Raw genomic sequence first — 22,059 nt, 5'->3', positions numbered from 1 at the left:
AGTATGCGTAACGAGGATCATAAATCATTGCTCGCATTTTTTTTTCTCGGACGTACAGTTCATCCCCATATGAGTAAAGTTTAAAAAGTGCTATTCATTTGCTACCCACGAGAGCAACAGCTCATCTTTCCAGCAGATGGATTTCGTGGAGACTCTATCTGCATTGTTATGTTGCTAGGAGAGAACTGAATCGCAAATTGACTGGGATCAGATGTGACGGTGCGGCGGCGGTGAATTTCTGAGAAGTTGCTGGGACGATAACTATTTATGTTATTATTCTTCGTTTTGTTGAGGAATAGATTCTCGTGCACATTTTGAACGTGAAAAAATAATACTCACACGTCAGTTTCTATGGCACTTTAATAGAAGCACGCAACTTACATTCATTGTACACTCCAACATAATGCGTTACATATGCGTTACTTGTTGGTTTTGTTAGCTACGACGCCATCCAATATAAGGTAAACATGGTGGGAGAATATTTTGATGTGACAAAATTATTTAGGTGTGAGTCTATTAGAGGGCAGAATCCTCAATACCGATATGCTTGAAATTATTGTGTGTATGGATAGGATGAACAGATAAGGTTATTGTCATTGGCGTAGCTAGGATTTTTTTCTGGAGGGGGCCTAGGGGGGCTAGCAAATACTTGTTTTACAGAAGTAATGTCGGTCGCAATAATCAAGATTTTCTCAAATTTCGAAATTTTCACAGATTTGTATTGTTTTATTTATTTGTCTCATTTCGTGGTACATCATTTATATCAACTGAAACTAAGATTTTCAAATTCAATTTTCGCTACGGAAAAGATTCATACATTCTGTAATCCAGTTTAAAATCCTTTAAGAATTCTAACAAAAAAAAAACTCACAAGGAATGTCCTTTGTGATACTTCCACGATTTTTTCAGGTATTCAACCATGTGCTTTAAAAAAATTCCTCTGTGAATTCCAACGGCAATTTCTTCATGAATTATTTTCGTACTTTTCAGTGCTTTCTCGATAACTTCTTAACCAGTTTTCACTGAGTTCGCCTGGAATTCCCACAGAAAAATATTCCCAGACTTTCTGATCACTAGAAAATTTCTCGAAGAATCTCTATCGAATTGCTTAAAAATCTGTTGAAAAATTCCGCCAGAGAATGCGTTAGAAATTCTTTAAATATTTTCGACTGAAAGATCCTCTACGTACTTGTTACAATTTACTTCTTATCAATTGTTACTTTTAAGTATCCTCCAGTTGTTAATTAATAATTTGTTAATGATTTTCAGGAATTACTGAGGATTTCTCCAAACAAAATAGTATACTAAATTCTAGAAGTCTCACCAAAAATGTCATCAATATCACCAAGCAAGGACTCATTCCACGAATTCTTCAAAGAGTTCGCCAAAAGTTTTTCCAACTTCGGTTTTGAATTTCATGCTAAAGAAACATGTTTCTCAAAGAAGTTGTCCGCAGATCTATCAGCGTTTTTTCACAGATAACTATTTTTTAGATTTCTCTGACATCAATGAGCAACATCGCGCATTCCTTCAAAACCTTCTCGAAAACCCTGACTAAGAAATATTTATAGAATTCTAACTTTCCTATAAATTTTCTAGCGGAATACGTTCAACAGTTCTTTCGAAAACTCTTCTGTGAAAATACTCAAAGATTCCCGGAGTAATTTGTTCAGGGATTTCTTAGAAACCTACATTATTGTTTCCTAAGATTCTCCCGAAAAAATTATCAGAAATTTATCTAAGTATTTTCCAGTGAATTTTAAATCACGCTAACGATTCTTTTGGGAATTTTTGAAGGATTGTTTCATTAAATTCACTAAGATTTTACAATTCATTCTTGAACTTCCAAAAAATTCTCCAGAATTTTCGTCGAGTATTCTATCAGGTTCAATAAGTAAGCCCAATGGTAATCTCAGGATTCTTCCATAAATATCATTTAAAAATGTATACACTCTTTATCTTTTGGTTCAAAACTACTCCAGGAAATTATCAACATTTTAAGGTATTGCTTTACAAATTCCTCTACGAATCATTCCATATCAGATTAGGGATTTACTACAAAAAATCTTGTTTTTTTCTGCTTCGTTTTTTATAATACAAAATGATTGATGTTTAAACGGATGGAATTTTCACTAAAAGTATTTGTTACTAAAACGTAAGATAATATTTTGTATGAACTCTGAAGTTTCATGAACATATTGATGTACCGTCGATGGGGGTGACAATGGGTCTAGGGGGTGAGATTGGGTCAAAACGGAAATATATGTTTTGTGAAATATTTCAGCTAATAACGCTGATATTACTAAAATTAATAATTCATATGTTAGGGAACATATTATTACACATAATTTATAACAATATACATTTTTAGAAATAGTAGTTTTTGTTTACTACATCAATATACTTGCATGTTAAAACTAGATGAAATTTACAACATTAAATTTCTCCTGTACAAAGTATCACGCATGTACTCTAGCCTCTATCGTTGTATTAGTAGAATGTTGAAAGTCTTTTCATTACACATCACAGGTATTTTTCGGAATCTGTTTGATTTTCCCACAAAAAAATAATTTTTTTCGGTACGATGTCTAAAACATTGAAAATGGGGGTGACATTGGGTCAAGCAAAAACGATAGTAAATGAAATTCCAAGTCCATTTTTTTTTGACATTTTACGGTGCCGGGTGTTCTCTTTTTTCATTAAGATGTGTTTATTCTTTCTATATACAGCATCTCTGAAACATCAAACAAGTCTACTTGAGTATTCCGTGCATTGAATAACAATACAACGCATTTTGACAACTTCTCAAACCAGCAACTGTGTTTCGTGTGCAGCAACATCGTAAATTTTTATCAAGAGGGTGTTTTTTTTTCTAAATTTGATTATTTATCAGTGTTTTCATATAATAGAAACATCTCACGGAAGTACAAATTAGTTGGATCGCTGAAATACTGGGATTATGACGTCAACTTCTGCCTGAAATTTATTGATCGTGGAATGTCGCACCGAAATTTAACTATTTGCGAAGGTTTAAAATAATCACTGTTTCAGTACACCTTTGGGAAAACTGAATGGGCTTTATAGCAATGGGAATGAGACTTTGAAGACAATTTGAGGGAAAAAAACAAGAAAATTTATGTAAACTTGACGATAAATGTTGGGTTTACATATTTTTTCTCATAGCTCTTCAATTTTCTGTATAATTTTTCTTTTAAGTGGATTTATCATACTTGTGAAACATCTTAGATATCTTTTTGTCTTGTTTGCATAGTTTTTTATCAATATTTTTCAGTTGTGAATGGTTTTGAAATCATATTCTCAAAAACAAGTTATTTTAATTACAGTGACCCAATGTCACCCCCTCTATGGGGTGAGATTGGGTCATTTTTCATTCACTTGTGGTGCCGCTGTGAATGAATATTTGTCTTTCATTTTTTGAACAGTTGTTAATGTACCATCAAAGTACATACACACCAAATTTCAAGTTTATTGGAGTTAAATTGCGATAGTTAATCAAAAAATAAATCGCACATATCCATTTTTGACCCATTGTCACCCCCAACGACGGTAGAAAGAATAATACCTTTACAAATTTCAAACAAACTTTTTTAAAGTACTGTAGAAGTTCAACGCGGAATTATTTCCGGTTTTTTAAGGACATTACTTACTTACTTACTTATTTGGCTTTAAATCAATTATCTTGATAAAGCCTCGTCAAAATAATTCGCCAATTCACTCGGTTCATGGCCGCTTCTCTCCATCCTCGACTGTGACCCACGCTCTCCAGGTCCTGGTGCACCTGGTCAATCCACCTAGCTCGCTGTGCCCCACGCCTTCTTGTTCCGACCGGATTCGTACCGAACACCATCTTTACAGGGTTGTTGTCCGGCATTCTTGCAACATGCCCTGCCCAGCGTATCCTTCCAGCTTTAGCTAACTTCACGATACTGGGTTCGCCGTAGAGTTGAGCGAGCTCGTGGTTCATCCTTCGCCGCCACACGCCGTTCTTCTGTACGCCGCCGAAGATCGTCCTTAGCACTCGGCGTTCGAAAACCCCAAGAGCATAGTCCACGCCTCATGCCCGTAGAGAACTTATGAGCGTTTGTACATCGTACATTTGGGGCGGGGGTGAATCTTTCTTGACCGCAGTTTCTTCTGGAGCCCATAGTAGGCACGACTTCCGCTGATGATGCGCCTTCGTATTTCCCGACTAACATTGTTGTCAGCCGTCAACAAGGATCCGAGGTAGACGAACTCGTCCACCACCTCGAAGGTTTCTCCGTCTATCGTAACACTGCTTCCTAGGCGGGTCCTGTCGCGCTCAGTTCCGCCAACCAGCATGTGCTTTGTTTTCGACGCATTCACCATTAGCCCGACTCTTGTTGCTTCGCGTTTTAGGCTGGTGAACAAATCTGCCACCGTTTCAAATTTTCTCCCAATAATATCCATGTCGTCCGCGAAGCAAACAAATTGTCCGGATCTCGTGAAAATCGTGCCTCGACTGTTAAGTCCGGCTCTCCGCATAACACCTTCAAGCGCAATATTGAACAACAGGCACGAAAGTCCATCGCCCTATCGTAGTCCCCGCTGAGACTCGAACAAAATGGAGTGTTCGCCCGAGATCTTCACGCAGTTTTGCACACCGTTCATCGTTGCACTGATCAATCTTGTGAGCTTCCCGGGAAAGCTGTTCTCGTCCATGAAAGGACATTACCAAAGATGTATTGAGGTTATATTTGTTGTGTAAGATTTTAATGAATTTAAATCTTAGGAGAATCTTTTGCATAACTTTGAAAACTTGTAGAGGAATTCCTGATGGACTTTCAAAAATCAGGAACCATACTATGAGAATTCGGTAATGTTTGAAAACTGCTATAATTTAGCTTATTTTTAGATTCTTTAATATGCTGTTTTTTGGAGAAGGCCTCTAAAAATTCTGCCCTCGTATCGCACAAAAATTCAAACCAAGAATATGGATTCTGACAATAATTGGTAACATTATTTCTAAAGGAATGCTTTAAGGAAGATCAATACATTATCTTTTATGAATATCCTAATAAATCCATTCCCTCTTCCCAGTTATTTCGGTACACGTTTCTCTACAGATTCCTTTACCGCTATGCTAATTTCAGAAGCAAAAGTTTTCCTGGGGTTTTTCAACAAATTTCCTCTGAAGATTCGAAGGCAAGAGACATATCAAAAAACATTTTGAACATGAAAGTATGAACATGTCCCACAATATTATTTGACTAAGTTCCAAGAGATTTGCAAAACTTCTGAAGCCACCTTACAATATTCCTTGAGGATTTTGATTATACTAAAATTCTATTAATAATATCGAAAAGTTTTATGACAAAAATTTGCAACAAATCTGCTGAAATAAGTTTTTTTTAAATTGAGTTGAGCAATAAATTTATTCTTGAGAAAATACTTCAAACATTGAATCGAAAAGAATTTATCGTTGGAATAAAACACTATGGTTGAATTTGTTACATTTTTTTCGCACCAGGTTAAATTACTGCCATTCATCTGAAGAAAACATGGCCATGTCGAAATTCCTTGAAAGTTAAGCCTTATTTTTCGACAAAAATTCCCGCTATGTATTGTCTATAAAAGTTAAAATTACAATGGAAAAGGGGTCATTGGAAATGTTGTTATAGAGAGAATTGTCACAAAAAAAAGTTGTCGTTATAACAAAGTTTTGACTGTAACACCTCTAACATGATTTTAATATATAATTTAGTTCAGAATTTTCAGCGATTCTTGAACTAAATACTGACATAATCTAAAAACACAACTCCTTCGCAAGATCTTGATAGAATACTAAGTGGAATTCTTACTGAATCATTAGTAGGATGCTCAAAAACAGTTATCTCATTTTTTTTAAACAATTTTGGTTAAATAATGTACCGTCAAGCTACCATTCACCGTGCATTTAAGAAAAATTTGTACTTCAATAAATTGTTTAACTTTGCCAAATAATTTGATGCGTACTAGAATACCACTACGCAGCGTGCAATTATATCATAATTCAGGAAAAATTTAAAACTAGTGTTGAATAACAAAAAATACTCTTAATATATGTTTGAAAATGTAATGTTAACGTCGCCTCGTACCGTGCTATGTCACCATTTACCGTGCACACTAGTGCACCATTCACCGTGCATATAGTTTTCGTCATGATTTAATTTTGTATCTTGAAGAAACGTTGGTAATGGAGCAACTATGTTGCTAGTAGTGTGCGCACTCATTTTTAAGAATATTTAAATCTTCATTTATAATAAAAACCATAAAACGTTTAAAAATTTACTAAATAAGTAATTTTTCATTAAAATCGTTATAGGAGGTTTGACTGTATTGTCCAAACCATTTCATATTCACTCAGACACTCAAAATGAAGTTTTTTAATCACCACCTAACAATAAATCTAATATTACCGAATAATTTCAAGCTTTTTACAGTAAAGCACGGTAATGGGAACCATACATATTGAAAAGGGTCCATTTACCGTGCATTTGGGTTTTGACTGAAACACAATGAAAAATTATAAATTGCATAAAATTTCATTGCTCATACGATGAAATACATCTAACTAGTGGTATCCACAATGTAAACTTGTTGAAATTTCGAAAAATTTCATACTCTAACGTTAAAATGAAAAATGGTAATTTTTGGCGTTTCTACTAAGAGTGTTGAAAAATCTCATTATCAAACAGAATCCACATGATTTTGACTACATAAACTAGGTTTTTCAAAATGCTTTGTGACAAAAACTACTTCATTTTATTAGTTTTATCTTATTTTGCTTACAAAAGAATAATTTGTGAAAATTGTATGAATATTTTGTAGGAATTTGTATATGTGCACGGTGAATGGAGCCCGCACGGTGACTGGTGACTTAACGGTAGGATTGTTTTTTGGCCCGCCGCGCAATATTATTGCTGAAATGTGGCCCGCGGTTCAAAAAGGTTAGGCAGGCGGGTATAAAGCATACCTCCTTCGTTGAATTTTTTCGTTCAAAGTTTCATTCTAATTTCGCTTTCAAGCTGGTAAGAGCTCCGCCGAACCTGCTCAGTTCCTCGCTACCTGTGCAACAGAGCTCTTGATCATGAAGCTGCTGCAAATCCAGCGTCCGAATGGTGAAATTGCTCAAGATTTTTAAATTGACTCGCGCTTCAAGAATTGGCCCTGAAGGAATCGGTGCGCTTACGCAAGATTTGTACGAGATGGCTGGTAAAAATCGTCCAAAGCCGCTTGTTGAAGCGCCCATTCAATGGATGGCACCGCAAACCCATCGGGCGAGGAGGATTTCAACCAGTGCGCCCTAAAAATGTGTCCGTGTTACTCGAATTCAACAATTCAGTCGGTCCATTTCTGGGCCAACAAATGTATACTCAAGAGTTATTTGTGTTATATGTCCTAATGTGTTTACCACAACCACATACTTGCTATAATCTCTTAATTCGTCTTATGAATAACACAGCGTAACAAAAATGACATTTTTGCGTGTCTCAAAGATCAAATTATGTGTCTCTAGTAGTTTTGGGGTTGCTGAATCTGATGCCATTCTCAGAAATGTTCTAGCACGTCACAATTTTAGCTACAGGTCGCCAAAGTTGTGTAAAACACAGGTTTTATTGATGTTTACATAAAATTTAAAGTACAATTTATCATTTTTTTGTGTGATCTAATCCACTAAGCATGCAAAATAGGACCTGAACTTTCAATTTGGACATAATTTGGTTGAAATTGCACGAATAAATTTAGTTCAAACCGATTTTTTCAACATGTTTGCTGTCTCCATACATAATTATCGCTTCTCTTATATGGGAAAATACAGTACTTCTTTAAATCGTCAAAAAATAAATTTTCCGCATCGAAAGTATTGTTAACTTTATTGATAAGTATTGTTATACACATAAAGTTTAAGTTCTGTGGCAAATTAGGCAAATAAATTACCTTACAAGCCGGCAAACTTGCATGCAAGTTGGCTAAAACAGTCAATTTTTGTATTTTCAACAGCCAATATCTCAAAAACTAGACGTACTATGATATTTTTGAAAACGGCAATGGATTCAGCAACCCTTAATTAAGTAAATAGCGGTATCTTGGTGCTTGAGACAAAAACGTGTTCCGCAGTGTAATTGACAATTGCCAATAAGGGCCTTCCTTAGACGAGTGGTTAGAGTCCGTGACTGCTGAAAGGTGTCTGAGTTCGATTCCCGGTCGGTCCAGGAACTTTTCGTAATTGTAACTTCCTTGACTTTCCTGGGCTCAAAGTCTCATCGTACCTGCCACACGATATGCGAATGCGAAAATGGCAACTTTTGCAAAGAAAGCTCTCAGTTAATAAATGTAGCAGTGCTCTTTGAATACTAAGCTGAGAAGCAGACTCTGTCCCAGTGAGGACGTTATGCCAAAGAGAAGAAGAATACGGCAAATTGACGATATCAATGACTGGGGTATTTCTCCGAACGGAGAGCTCTTCATTGTTCTTAAATTCACAAACCATTACATTCTGAACTATAACTAAAGTAAGGTTGCAATTATGACAATTGACTTATATCTAAATGCAACAAATCACATGGCGTAGTTAACGTCATGCAGCCGTGTATTGTACACAACCCCCACTGATTTTTTAAAGTATTTTACTTTGAAATCCGAAACTCTGAAAAAGCTTCCATACCAAATGACAGATCTCTCTTCAAACCATAACGTAATGGAATACTCAAAATCACAGCACCTGTCATCTATCATCAAACATCCTATCATCTGCAAAAAGCTTAGAGTCTGACCCAGAATTGATCGAAGTTGTGTCCAGCCCTGTCGTCCTGCTTAGTCGCGCTTAGTCGAAGACTAAGAAGCTTATCTGAGATTTTTTTTTTATAAAACACCCTGTAGGACTTCAATTGAAAATTCAAGCTGTATCATCGACCATAAGTAATTTGACTTTGCCTAATGTAGATGAGCGGATGCACGCGAAATCGTCCATAAAATGCTGAAATCTGACATGTACCATTCCGATTTGGATGAAACTGCGCAGATGTATTAAGTATATAAGACGAAAATTATCACATATAATTGGGGATCGTTTAGAATCGAGAGTAACTTCTGATAAGGGCGTGTGTATTTTTGGCACCACCCTTTAAAAAAATTGTACCTCGGAAACCGTTTGTTATAGAGAAATAGTGTCTGAGGAGGGATGGTAGACAATCAAATAGGCTTTGTAAAAAAAATATACACTGAAAAAAAAATACTTTTATATTCATAAAGAAATCGAAATTAAACCTTAAAACACAAATTGCAAAAAATAGGTATCATCGATTTTTTTTTCAAATTTTTTCTGTAAAATTTCAATGTTAAACCAGATGCTTTAAGCACAGTTTCAACATGGTGCAACCTAAAATAAAAAAGTTTTGGAGCATCTGGAATAATGTAAGAAACGGGCGTATTTTCTTAAGTTTTATGATATTAATATAATTCAATCCCAAATATATTGAAGCGGAAACTTATAGGAAGATCATTGATATTAGAATTTTGAATTGTTTTTGGATAAAAAATCATATTGCAGCATCAAAACGCCTTTTCTATAACCAAAAATTGAATTTTCAGAAATACACCAAAAGTTGCCCTTAGAAAAACTTTTTTATTTTAAATTGCACCATGTTGAAACTGCCCTTAAAACATGGGATATTAATGTGGAAAGAGATAAACGTAACATTGTTGGTGGAGCATCTGGAGTAACTTATGAAACGGGCGTATTTTCTTAAGTTTTATGATATTAATATAATTGAATCCTAAATATCTTGAAAACGGCTAGTTTTAGGAAGATCATTGTTATTTTGAATTGTTTTTGCGTGAAGAATCATATTACAGCATCAAAACGTCTTTTCTACTGCCAGAAATTGAATTTTCAGAAATGCACCAAAAGTTGCTCTTAGAAAAACTTTTTTATTTTAGATTGCACCATGTTGAAACTGTGCTTAAAACATCTGGTTTTACATTGAAATATTACAGAAAAAATTTGAAAAAAATCGAAGATACCTATTTTTCGCAATTTGTGTTTTAAGGTTTAATTTGATTTTTTTCATGAAAATAAAAGTTTTTTTTTTAATGTATATTTTTTTACAAAGCCTATTTGATTGTCTACCATCCCTCCTCAGACACTTTTTCTCTATAACAAACGGTTGCCGAGGCACATTTTTTTTAAATGGTGATGCTAAAAATACATACGCCCTTATCAGAAGTTACTCTTGATTTTAAATGGTCTCTCCACCAGTGCAAAAAAACTTATTCTATTATATCGAAACTATGTGCAAAATTCCATTGGAATCCAAGGTAGTCGAATTTCATCGTTTACCGATTTGGCTTGGAACCGCTCAGATCAGGTGCAATCTTACGCCCTGTAGGACATCAATCGAAATTGTCGACCTGTCTCAATTCCCTGACATAATTTGACCTTGTTCACATAGATGAGCTGCTTCTAAACGCCCTGTAGGGCATCATTTAATAATTCCAAGCTGTATAAACGCCCCGAGTATAGTATAGTATGTAGATCAGATGCATCTTAACGCCCAGTAGGAAATCAATTGTACATTCCAAGCTTAATCAACGCCCTTGAATAAGTTGACCTTATTCCATGTAGATCATTTGGACCTTAACGCCCTGTAAGACGTCAATTGAAAATAACAAGCTTTATCAACTGGAGTATTTTGATCTTATTCCACGCAGATCAGATGCACCTTAACGCCCTGTATAACATCAATCTATTAAGCTTTTTCAACGCCCTGAAATAATTTGAATTTATTCTACATAGATCTTTGCGAGACCTACAGCATCTTTACGCTTTAGAGAGAATCTAGCCTACTGTTAAGGTCCAATGAAAAAGGTAGTTGTAGCAGCCCCCTGGTTGATATTGACAATGGGGCAAAGGTGGGACCCAGACCCTTTTCAGGAAGTAGTGGAATGGCCGTTAGAAGAATTCAACCGTATGCTAGACAAATTAACGGAAGAGCTTACCGATCTAAGACCATTTGTCATAGCCAATGACTTTAAGGTGAAGATGAATCGAAGCCAAACCTTAAATTTTCATGAGCACGAATCTGGAGAACCGAACACCCGTGTGAGCTGAAAACTTAATCGATTGGTCACTACCAGCGAGTGACCAATCGATTAAGGTTTCAGCTTGAACGGATGCAGCGATTATCAAATTACCCGGTACCGCATTGGGGGCAGGTTCTAGACAGTGTATTGTGAAAGTCAGACAGACGTACGAAGGTGGAAAACGGCGGACTTCAAGAATGACGTGTTCGTCGACGTGCTAAGACTAGAACACATCACTTTGAACCTCAGTGCAGACGAGTTAACGACAGCACTAACTCGTGCGTGCGATGCAACCATGCCGAGCGTTGGGAAACCAGCTTATGGTCGCCGTCTAGCTAATTGGTGGAACTCGACCATTGCCGATCTACGTGGAAACTGCCTCCGAGACAGAAGGATTATGCAGCGGACTCGCACCAAGCAAACGCGAATCCGTGGGGCGACGCGTACAGAGTAGCAATGGCGAAGTTAAAAGGACCAACCATGCACTTAAGGTGTGCAGGATGAATCTCGAACAACAAATGAGGAGTTGATCGGTGTGCCTAAAGCCTTGGACACAAAGAAGGCCATTGGACCAGACGGAATCCCAAATCTGGCTCTGAAAACAGCGATCCTTGAGAACTCCGATATGTTCAGGACCACACTGCAGAACTTGACGATGGTAGTTTCCCAGACTCGTGGAAGTGACAAAAGTTGGTGCTGCTGCCAAAGCCTCCAGCGTACAGGCCGATATGCTTACCGGATACGTCTAGCAAACTGCTCGAGACAGTAATCCAGAACAGGTTCACGAAGCATACGGAGAACGAGAACGGGCTGTCGAATATGCAGTTCGGCTTCCGGAAAGGAAAGTCTACTGTTAACGCCATCCAAACTGTTGTGGAAACCATGGAGACAGCTCAGAAGCAGAAAAGGAGAGGAACCCATTATTGTGCGTTGATCACACTAGACGTGAAGCACGCTTTCAAGTGCGGTAGCTGGAAAGCAATTGTCGATTTAGTACCTGAGTACATCTTCCGGATTCTGAAAAGCTTTTGTCAGAACCGGCTACTGATATACGAAACACGCCATGAAGTAAGAAGTACTCCAATTACGGCGGGCGTTCGTCAGGGCTCTATTATCGGCCCGACTCTGTGAGATGTCATGTACAATGGTGTCCTGAAGTTAAATCTTCCCAGAGGCGTATATATTGTTTGCTTTGTGGACGATGTGGTGCTATAGGTAGTCGATGAATCAAGAGAGGAGGTGGAGGTACTTGCCACAGAGACGATCGATACGGTAGAAGTTTGGATGTGGGACAAGAATCTGGCGATAGCTCACCACAAAATTGAAGTGGTTATGATCAGCAATCGTAAGGCAGTGCAGCAGGCAAAAATCACGGTTAGCGATTGCATCGTCAACTCGAAGCGCGAAGTTATGCATCCAGGGGTGATGATTGATGATCGGCTTAATTTCAACAAACATATCAACTTTGTTTATGAAAAAGCGAAGATATCGGCGTTATCTCGGATCATGGCAAACGACTAGATTAAAATCAGCAAGAAGCAGAATGAAGAGGAGCTTCAGGTATGTTGGGCACCGACAGTGCGGGTGCGGACGTCATCACTTAACCTGAACCACCTCTGCAACCTGGTGGACGGGGAAGCTCTCGTCTCCCGAATTAAAACCACGAGGTAGTTCCGAGGAACACATAGGCTTCATTCCGAAGCCGAATATATGTGGTGTGAAGTTTTTTCCCCTTCTTTCCTCTTTCACAACAACTCGAGTGAATAAGAATAAGAACCACAGAGCCTAATCCCAATCGGCGACGAGACAGTCGTGGATGGTGAATGTTTCTAGCTTCTGCTAGAAGTGCGAGAAATCTAAAAAAATGTTTTGGGCATGCTCTGTCGAGAAACTCTTGTCGAGACAATCATAAAATGCTTCCTTCGTGTCATCGAGCTTATCGTTTGTCGGCGCATAGATAGAGAAACTTTAAAGTAGATGGAGTACCGTGTACCTTTTAATTCCGCTCCTAAATGCTTATCTTTGACAGATACGCGTATTTCGACTACCACTTGCAGTCTTCTTCAGTGTCAGTTACTCGTATCCATTATCCGTAAGTGGATACGAGTAACTGACACTGAAGAAGACTGCAAGTGGTAGTCGAAATACGCGTATCTGTCAAAGATAAGCATTTAGGAGCGGAATTAAAAGGTACACGGTACTCCATCTACTTTGAAGTTTCTCTATTTGAGATTCTGCTCAGAGGATTCGAACATTCATTAAAGAGGGGCGCATAGATGTTGATGAGACTATAGCCGAAGAATTTGCTCCGCATCCTCAATACGTAGAGAGTAGTATTTGATCCATCAATTGTATTGCTTGGCCTTGTGGGGGAGAGCGATGCGGAGAAAAAGTGGCGTGATCGCATCAGTAGTGTTTAGTTCATCAGTTGTGCACATTGAGAATGGTTAGCTGATCACAATCCGCATTCATTAAATCTCTGTGCAATTTCGATTGTTCTGGTCAATCACGGAGTGCATCTACAAGGCGGTCATCCATGCTCATGCTCATGCTCGTATCCTCAATACGCAGATTCGTTCATTAATCGGTTTCTATCTCATAACACGCTTCATCTGTTTCCCGATCACTATGAATCCGACACCATGTTCTGCCTTATCCTGCTACTATGGTAGATGTTATATTTGAAAGCTGTTTTGACGACAGGATCCATTGCCCTAAATTCACTTTCCCCAGATCTAGGCCATGAATAGCAGCCACGCTCACTCCAACCTTCTGCAATTCACGAATCAAAAGTATCACTCGTCCGGATTCATTTGACGTCCTGACATTACAAGTACAAAGTTTCCAATCATAGTCCTTATTTTGTTGCCAGATCTGTTGCCAAAAGTATCGTTCGTTATTTCTCCTTTCTCCATTTTTCGTGGTGGGAAAGAAATTTGATATGCTACCTTATCAGGGTCGCGATATCTACATCAAGGTGGAGCGGCTGCCATCTTAGGTGTAACTGAAGTACTACGACATTTCATATTCAGCCGCTGGATGCCAGAACAGACGCTGTTTAAGCCACACCTCCTTATTTTTTTTTGTTTTTTACAAGGGGGAAATCAGCAAACAGATCCCCTGAGAAGGTAACTAAGAGAATGCGGGGATGACGCACCAACGACGACCCGCTAAAATCAGCCTATGCATTGTACTTGAGCAATTCTAAAATAATTGCTAAAGCGGTGTACAGTCATCGACATTACCCTTGGCCTCTGACCCTTATCTCCCCGGAACCACCTTACGGTATTTCTTCGGGGAGGGGCCAGAGCATATACCACAACACGTGCAGCAGAAGTAGCCTAGGCAAACTGCTTCTTCTAGCCGACTTAAACAATGTTATATAGGACCAGCCTCGGAAGGGCTAATCCTCTGCAGCCAACTCTTGGTTGGCGCGCCATAGGCGTTGCAATTCTAACATAATGTGAGTGACAACCGTAGTTACTGCATTTCAGCACTCGGCATCCGCATGTAGCGAGCACGCGATCTCTGACAACAATTATACGGGGGCAAACGAACACGATATGCTCTGCTATTTCCTCCACACCAGCACAATTGATGCAAGCAGGAGATTCTGAGTACCCAAACCTATACAGGTACTGTCTGTAGCAACCATGTCCTGACAGAAACTGCGTCAGGTGGAAGTTCACTTCCCCATGGTTTCTTCCATACCAATCTGACACATTTAGTATTAGCCGATTAGCCATTCATGTTGACAGCTTCTGAGCGTTTCCTCTTTACATGTTTCGCGGACTCCTCTGGTACCTCTTTGGTTGATGCATTGAACATCTTCCTTGATGATGATCCCGATGGGCGTCATCCCGGCTATGATGCACACGGCCTATTCAGATACCGTTCGGCATGCACTTGCTACTCTTAAGCATATGATCCTGTACGTGCTTTCCAACCGCTTTAGGTTTCTGTTCGTTCTATGCGCTTTTGACCAGATTGGTCCTCCATACCTTAGTATGGATAGCGCCACGCTTGCAGTAGCTTGCGTTTGCTGGCAATTACAGCAGAATTGTTAGACATCATCCTCGAAAGCGCCGCTATAGCCGTAGATGCCCTCTTACAGGCATATTCAACGTGGCTAGCGAAGCTGAGCATGTCATCGATCATTACCCCAAGATGCCTAAGGGATCGCTTGGACTCTATGGTGCAATCAACTAGGGGTACCGGATGGACCAGTATGGACACCCGGGGCAGAATGGACACCCCCTGTATCTTTGCATAAGCGAATACTTTTACACTTTAAATGCAAACAATATTTCAGTTGCCTGTCGGAGGAGTAAATTATCCACTAAAATTTCAGAAAAAATGTTCAAAACATTGGTTTTAAATAAAAAAATTGAGCATATTTTTATTTGGTTCGAAAATTATATCATTCACACCTCACCAAATAAGGTTTCAGAGGCAAATGACTGCAAGTTGACCGATAATGTAGCTCTTGATTGAATCTTCAATTATTTATGCTATATTCAAAAATATAGTAGATTTTTATCTGGTACTTTAAGACATTGAAAAACTTATATAAAAATTTCTTATACTGTTGGGGCAATATAGACACCGGGTGACAAAGTAGAGCTGACACTTCAAAGAGAAAAAAATATAACTTTAAATACAAAATTCTCCAAAAATTTAGCATTCAATGCTATGATTATGAAGCGGAACCACAAATCAGTTGAAAATCGTCAATTCTTGATTAAAACTAACCTGGAGGCAATATTGAAAGCATCTCTATGAAAAATGTCGAAAATTGGTTTTAATCATGTTTCCAGTGGCACAGTGACCTGTCACTATGATTTCCTGAATATGAACTTCATTTTTCGAGGTTTTGAGAACGAACGCGGGACAATTTTCCTATAAACATTAGGGTGTCCATACTGCCCCATGGGGGTGTTCACTTTGCCCCGCTAGCTTGATGGCGACTACCAAATATAAGCTCTTTTTAAACCTATTTTTAAAAACAAAATTTTTTTTTTCCCAATTATGCAACCATGTTTAACAAATGCTTAAGAACTGCACATAAAAAACAGTATAATATTCATGTCCTCACAGTCAAAATAGGCAAATTCCTTAGGGTGTCCATACTGCCCCGTGTCCCCCTACCGAGATAAGCGCCCGTTGCTCGGACTAGCGGTTGTTGACGTCTTCTTTCACGGACGTTCATAGCATCCATGTGGCAACATTTGGTACTACGGTCCCTTCGTGAGCATCTGTGGCACTGAGTGAGGTTCTGGAAACTACCTACAGGCTTCTGTAAATTTGTTCATGTCACATAGACAAAACACATTAGTTTTGCTTTTTCCAAAGCTTCATCATTATTTTGTTGGCTTCGTTAAAATGAGCCAAATATTATTCTTGAGAATCAGAAAAATGGATTGAACAGGGATTTGTGCCAGTAATTTAGTTTTCCAACTTTCATTCGATTCTGAACAAAACTCATTCTTTCCCAATGACTCGCCGCTGTGCAGGCTGGACAGCGCTAGTTATTTTCAACAATAAGCTCTCCACTCACATTGGCTACACACTCCCAATCAAATGTTTCAGGTTATGTACCATTTTATAAGTATTTCTAATATTCTTCTGAAGTGCGATTCTCAGACACTTTTGGTCGCGTTAAATTAAAACGAATAATCACGTGAAAACCACTAGATTAAGTAGCACTATGTTTTCACACAATTTATTGAAATGGTAGAATCGCGTATTTTACGACTTTAAAATATTGATACAGTTTTGTGGAACACATCGAACTTTCGACACAAAACTTTTGGTCGGGTGTGTCTGCTTGTGTTCTAGCTACTTACTTCGGGCGGATGAGTAATCCAATTCAATTCACCTCGTATAGTTCAGATTGGCTAATGCGGAAACGAAAAGACAAGCAACAAACGGAAACTGCATTTACTTCCACAATAGCACCAAAAACCACGAACATACCACCGCAACCCTCCGGCAGTGCCTTTAGGGGAAATCATCGTGCACCGAACACACAAGGTAAAGTGCATTCCATGTGTGGTGCTGCGGTGCCACGGAAATATCTGCTTGGAGAGTAGCTAGCTCCCAAGATCGTCTTCGCATTGTATTTTTGGTAACTTCATATTGTGTTGTATGTAATCTCGTTCATTTTGTTACATTTTTGTTTTGAATCTCAGACTTCAGCGTGCTGCTCCGAAGATAACCTTAAGCTCACAGATAGGGGTGTTGAATTACTCATGCAACAGATTGAACACTCAAAAGTTGAAGATGTGTTTTTAATGTAATATGTGTTAAACATTTAATGTTAAACATAACACACATGAAAACTTCACACTAAACATCGTTAGTTGACACCCCGATTTGGACACAAACAGCGAACAATGCACAGATATTAGATTAAGGAACGAAAATAGAAAAATTCTTCGCACATGTTGGCTCGCTTTGTAACTTCTCACTCAACGTGGTATTCCCCAGTTCACCGATTGCAACACGTGCTGTCTCTCTTTTCGAAGATTTTCGATGAAAAAAAAACAACTGGATCTAAAGTTGTTATAAGTGGTTGCATGATCCGTTCGAAAGTATGTTCAGGATTGTATTGTGAATAAGATTATTCTTACATTATAACGCGCAGAAAAAAAAATGTTTAAGCATTGTTTTATTTTTAGCCTTCTTATGAACAGGTCGGTTTCAACGGTCGCGGTAAATTCCAAATGTTGACAATTAGGTATATGGTGATCAAAGAAGATTTAAGTTATTCCGTATAGGAAGGGTCAAGGGGCATGTAAGCGGATCGCGTATGCTGGCAATAATTTTACCCAAAAATTGTATCTCCGCGAAGCACGGAACTATGTAAATATCAGATTGCGTCGGAACTACGGAGATGCATTCCAATGTAATGTGGTTAATCTTCAAACTGGGAGGCTCGCGATGTGATGAGTGGGTACAATCGAAGCCACCTGATTGCCTCACTGGTCCACTGCACAATGGTCGAAAAAAAACGAAGTTTGGCCAAAACTCGTTTTATCGCCTTAATCGATGAAATATGTAATCTGAATATGATATTTGTCGTTTTTATTGTTTCAGAAGGGGTTATTCACATATTACGTAACTTTTTTTTAAAAGTTTTTTGTTTATTAGAAATGCAATAAAATTTGGCTGAAAGCACAAATTTTGTTTGTATTTTAACGAGTTTGATCAAAATATGTATGAAGAGTGGTTAAATATATTTTATATCAACTTTGTATGAAAAATATCGTCAAAATGTATGAAAATATTGAATTATTCAAAAAGCTCCAATTTGCAAATCAGCATATTTCTGCAAAAAATTTAAACGTTTTTTGTAAGATCTAAGGATGCATTTTAAAGTGCAATATTCGAAATGGCGGCGACATGACGCGACAAGAGTTGTTTTTCATGTTCAAAATGATCAAAATCACTAAAGTGTAATATCAAACAGTATTAAAGCTTCAACCAAATATTTTTTTCCATGTTCATGCTCGATACAAGTGTTGAATCATAAGCTTTCAGATAGCGCGTAACTTTGGGAAAATATTGCATTACTTAAATATGCATTTTGTACTTTATTTTGTTGTTACATTTTTCAATTTTTTGACTTCAGTCAGTTTGACGTCATAAAAGTCAAAGAAATTTAAATTTTAGTTAAATTTCAATTATGAATCATAATAATATAATACATGAGGTATATTTTAAAATGATAAAAACCATAAAAATCTCAAAAAAGTGTTTGGATAGTTTTGGCCGCTCCTTTATATGGAGCCCGACCATTGTGCACTGATCACAAGCTGCAGCTAGTTCGGGAATTATAAGTTGCTTGAGATTATCCAGAGAAGGATTGTTATCTGCAAAATAGTAAATTTATGATTGGTAGTGAATGGTTTGCCGGCTGCCCGAAAGCATATAGATCAGCTCGTTTCGGTCCTGAATGTCGCGTTTTTAATTATGGGATGTGTGGTGCTGTTGAATATGGATGATATGTTATTGACACTAGCTAAGGATTGCACAGAAGATTTCCACAGAGCGTATTTGGGATAATTCGTGAGGGTTCCTTGTACAAGTTCCTGGAAAAACCCCTTAAAAAATTCCTGACAAAATCATTGGAGAAGTTTTTGGGGGGATTTTTTTAGGAATCCCTAAAAAACCCTGGCACCATTCGTATATAAATCTTTGCAAGAACTTCTGGTAGAGTAGTCCTTGAAACAAATTATGGAGGAATCCCTGTTAAAGGAATCTCTGGAGGAATATTTAAAGAAATCCTTGAAGATGCTCTGAATCTGTTCTGTAAGAAACCCAGAATATTTGTTCGTAAGAAACCCTGAAGGAATGCGAATTTGATTGTTCGCTCCAGGAACTCTTCCAAGCATTTTTCCAGAGCTTCCATCAGGGATTTCTTTAAAGATTCCTCAAAAAATCCTTATAGATTCCTTCAGGCATTCCTCCAAGGATTTATTCAAAAAAATCCTTCAAAGGTTCATTCACAAATTTATCCTAGGATTTCTTTATTCTCAAAGAATTTTATCTGAAATACCTGCATGTATTCTCTGGCTCCTAGATGGAATTGTTACATATTTGTGGAATGATCAGATTGCTTCCCTGGGGGAATTTTCGAAGGAATCCATTGAGAAATTCCTAACTGTATCCATTAAGAATTCCACGGAGAAATTCTTGAAGGAACCCCTGGAGAAATCCTTGGAGGAATTTCTGAAGTAGGGAGCCGGATCCGGAATCACTTGGGCAGTGGGCTGTTTTGAATGCTACGGAGCTTGTATTTGCACTCAAGCACTCCTTAGTGCAAAGTTATTTCGGCCGAGAAAAACCACCAAGCCAAAGTGAATCATGGAAGTGCCCAAGTGGTTCTGCATCCTACTTCCTGGAGAAATCTTTGGGAAGAATTCGCGGAGGAATAAAAAATGTCTTGAGAAGTCTCTGTTGGAGTTCCTGAAGAAGAAGACGAAGAACATTTTTTGCAAGAAACTCACTCCCTCAAAAATTCCTGAGGGGAAATTCTGAGGTAATCCGTGCAGAAACTTTGGAGGAATTCCGTAAAAAGACTTGGAAGAATGCTAGAGAAAGTTTTTATAGAGTTCATGGAAGAATTCTCTATTAGTTCCAGGGGGAATACCTGGAAAAATGACTGGATGAGTTTCTAGAGGAATCCTTGAAAGAATCCTTTGAGAAATTCCTGATAAAAACTCTTGAAAGTTTTCAAGAGGAAACCGTGGAAAATTTCAGAAGGATTTAAGAAGAATTCTAGGGAAATACTACAGGAAACCTGTAGTAAATGGAACGAATATACGATGTTATATGGAGAAATTCTTGCAGGGGTTCTTTGAGAAATCCATTGAGAAGCATCCGAAGGAAATCCTGTGATTCCTGGGAAAATCTCTAAATTATTTCATAGCGGCATTGAAAACACATCTGAAGTGATTTCTCGAGGCATCCCTGTTGAAGTTTTAGAAAAAATCTCTGATTAAATTTATGAAGGAATTCCTATGGTAGCCTGGAGAAATTATTGAACGAATTTTTGAAAGAACCTATCCGTGAATTCCTGAAGGAATCCATCGAACAATTATGAAGATATCCCAAGAGAAAATTAAGAAGGAATTCCCGAAAATATCTTTGATGGTTGATAGGGGTATCCCTGGTGAAATTCCTGAGGGAATCTCTGGGGAAATTCCTGGAAGAATCCCTGTAGGTATTCCTTAAGAAGTCCCTGAATAAAGCTCTGGGAGATCTCTTGGGCAATTTCTAGAAAAATGTCGGTGGAATCCTTAGAAAAAAGATTATTTCTTCAATGATTTGGAGTTAGAGAAATCATTTAAACAATTTTTAAGTTACACCTTGAAATATTAATGGAGTGTACTTTGTAAGAGTCCCTGGAGAAATCCCAGAAGCAATTCTTGAAAGAATCCCTGTAGAATTTTTGGAAGAATTTCTAGAGTAATTCTAGAGTAATAATCTGGTGGAATCACCGAATAAACAACTGTATGAACTTCTGAGAAATTAGATGAGTTATTTCCTGGCTGAATTTTAAGGGGGGATTTTTTATTTGGATTCTCTAGAGAAACTTCTGATAGATTTCGTGTATGAATCTCTTCAAAAACTTCTAGAGTAATCCTTGGAAAAACCATGGAGGAATACCTGGAGATATTATTACAGGAATACCTGTCGCAGGTGAAATCTACTCACCTGTTAAAAATCTGAACAGCTATGGCAAATGAAATGTTCATAAAATCTTTAATTTGTTCTACCAAATTAGGATGATAGTGTTATATACTAACACAGAACACCTAGATATAAGAAATGAATGTAATGTTTGAAATGATACTAATAGAGGAATAAAAAAAAATCAGTGGAATACCTTGATGAAATCTTTGAAGAAATTTCTAGAGTAAGCCTTGATAGGGCTCCTGGAAAAGTTCTGAAGGCATTCTGAAAGAAAGCCGAAACAAATATCTGCAGGAACATTAGTTTTAGAGTCAATGAAACAGTTGCTGATGGAATGGTTTATTAGTTTATTATAAAGAATTGATATTATAACACTTCAGTTGAAAAGTCCGTTGGATCATAAATCAACTTCAACTTGATGGTGATCATCTCCTTCAAGGGCAATACAATAACTCCAGCGTTTCTCAAATATTTTATGCCTTATTACAAAACGAGTCGTTTTTGGGGTCATGCACAAATAACGTCGCGCTCCAAAGGGAGAGGGGGTTAGAGCCAAGCGTGACAAGCCTTACAAAATTTTCGTATGAGTCAATAAACGTGACAAAGGAGAAGAGGTCAAAAAAATTTAGATTCAGCGTGACATAATTTGTGTACCATCCCTATGCTGTTTCAACAGTTCACTCATCCGGCTGTCGATTTGACTCTTGAATATACCGTCAAACGGGGTAACTTGCAACAGTGGTGAAACTTGCAACA

The sequence above is a fragment of the Aedes aegypti genome, chromosome 1 (assembly GCF_002204515.2).
Source record: "Aedes aegypti strain LVP_AGWG chromosome 1, AaegL5.0 Primary Assembly, whole genome shotgun sequence".
Taxonomy (NCBI): domain Eukaryota; kingdom Metazoa; phylum Arthropoda; class Insecta; order Diptera; family Culicidae; genus Aedes; species Aedes aegypti.
Note: the sequence above shows the minus strand (reverse complement) of the source record.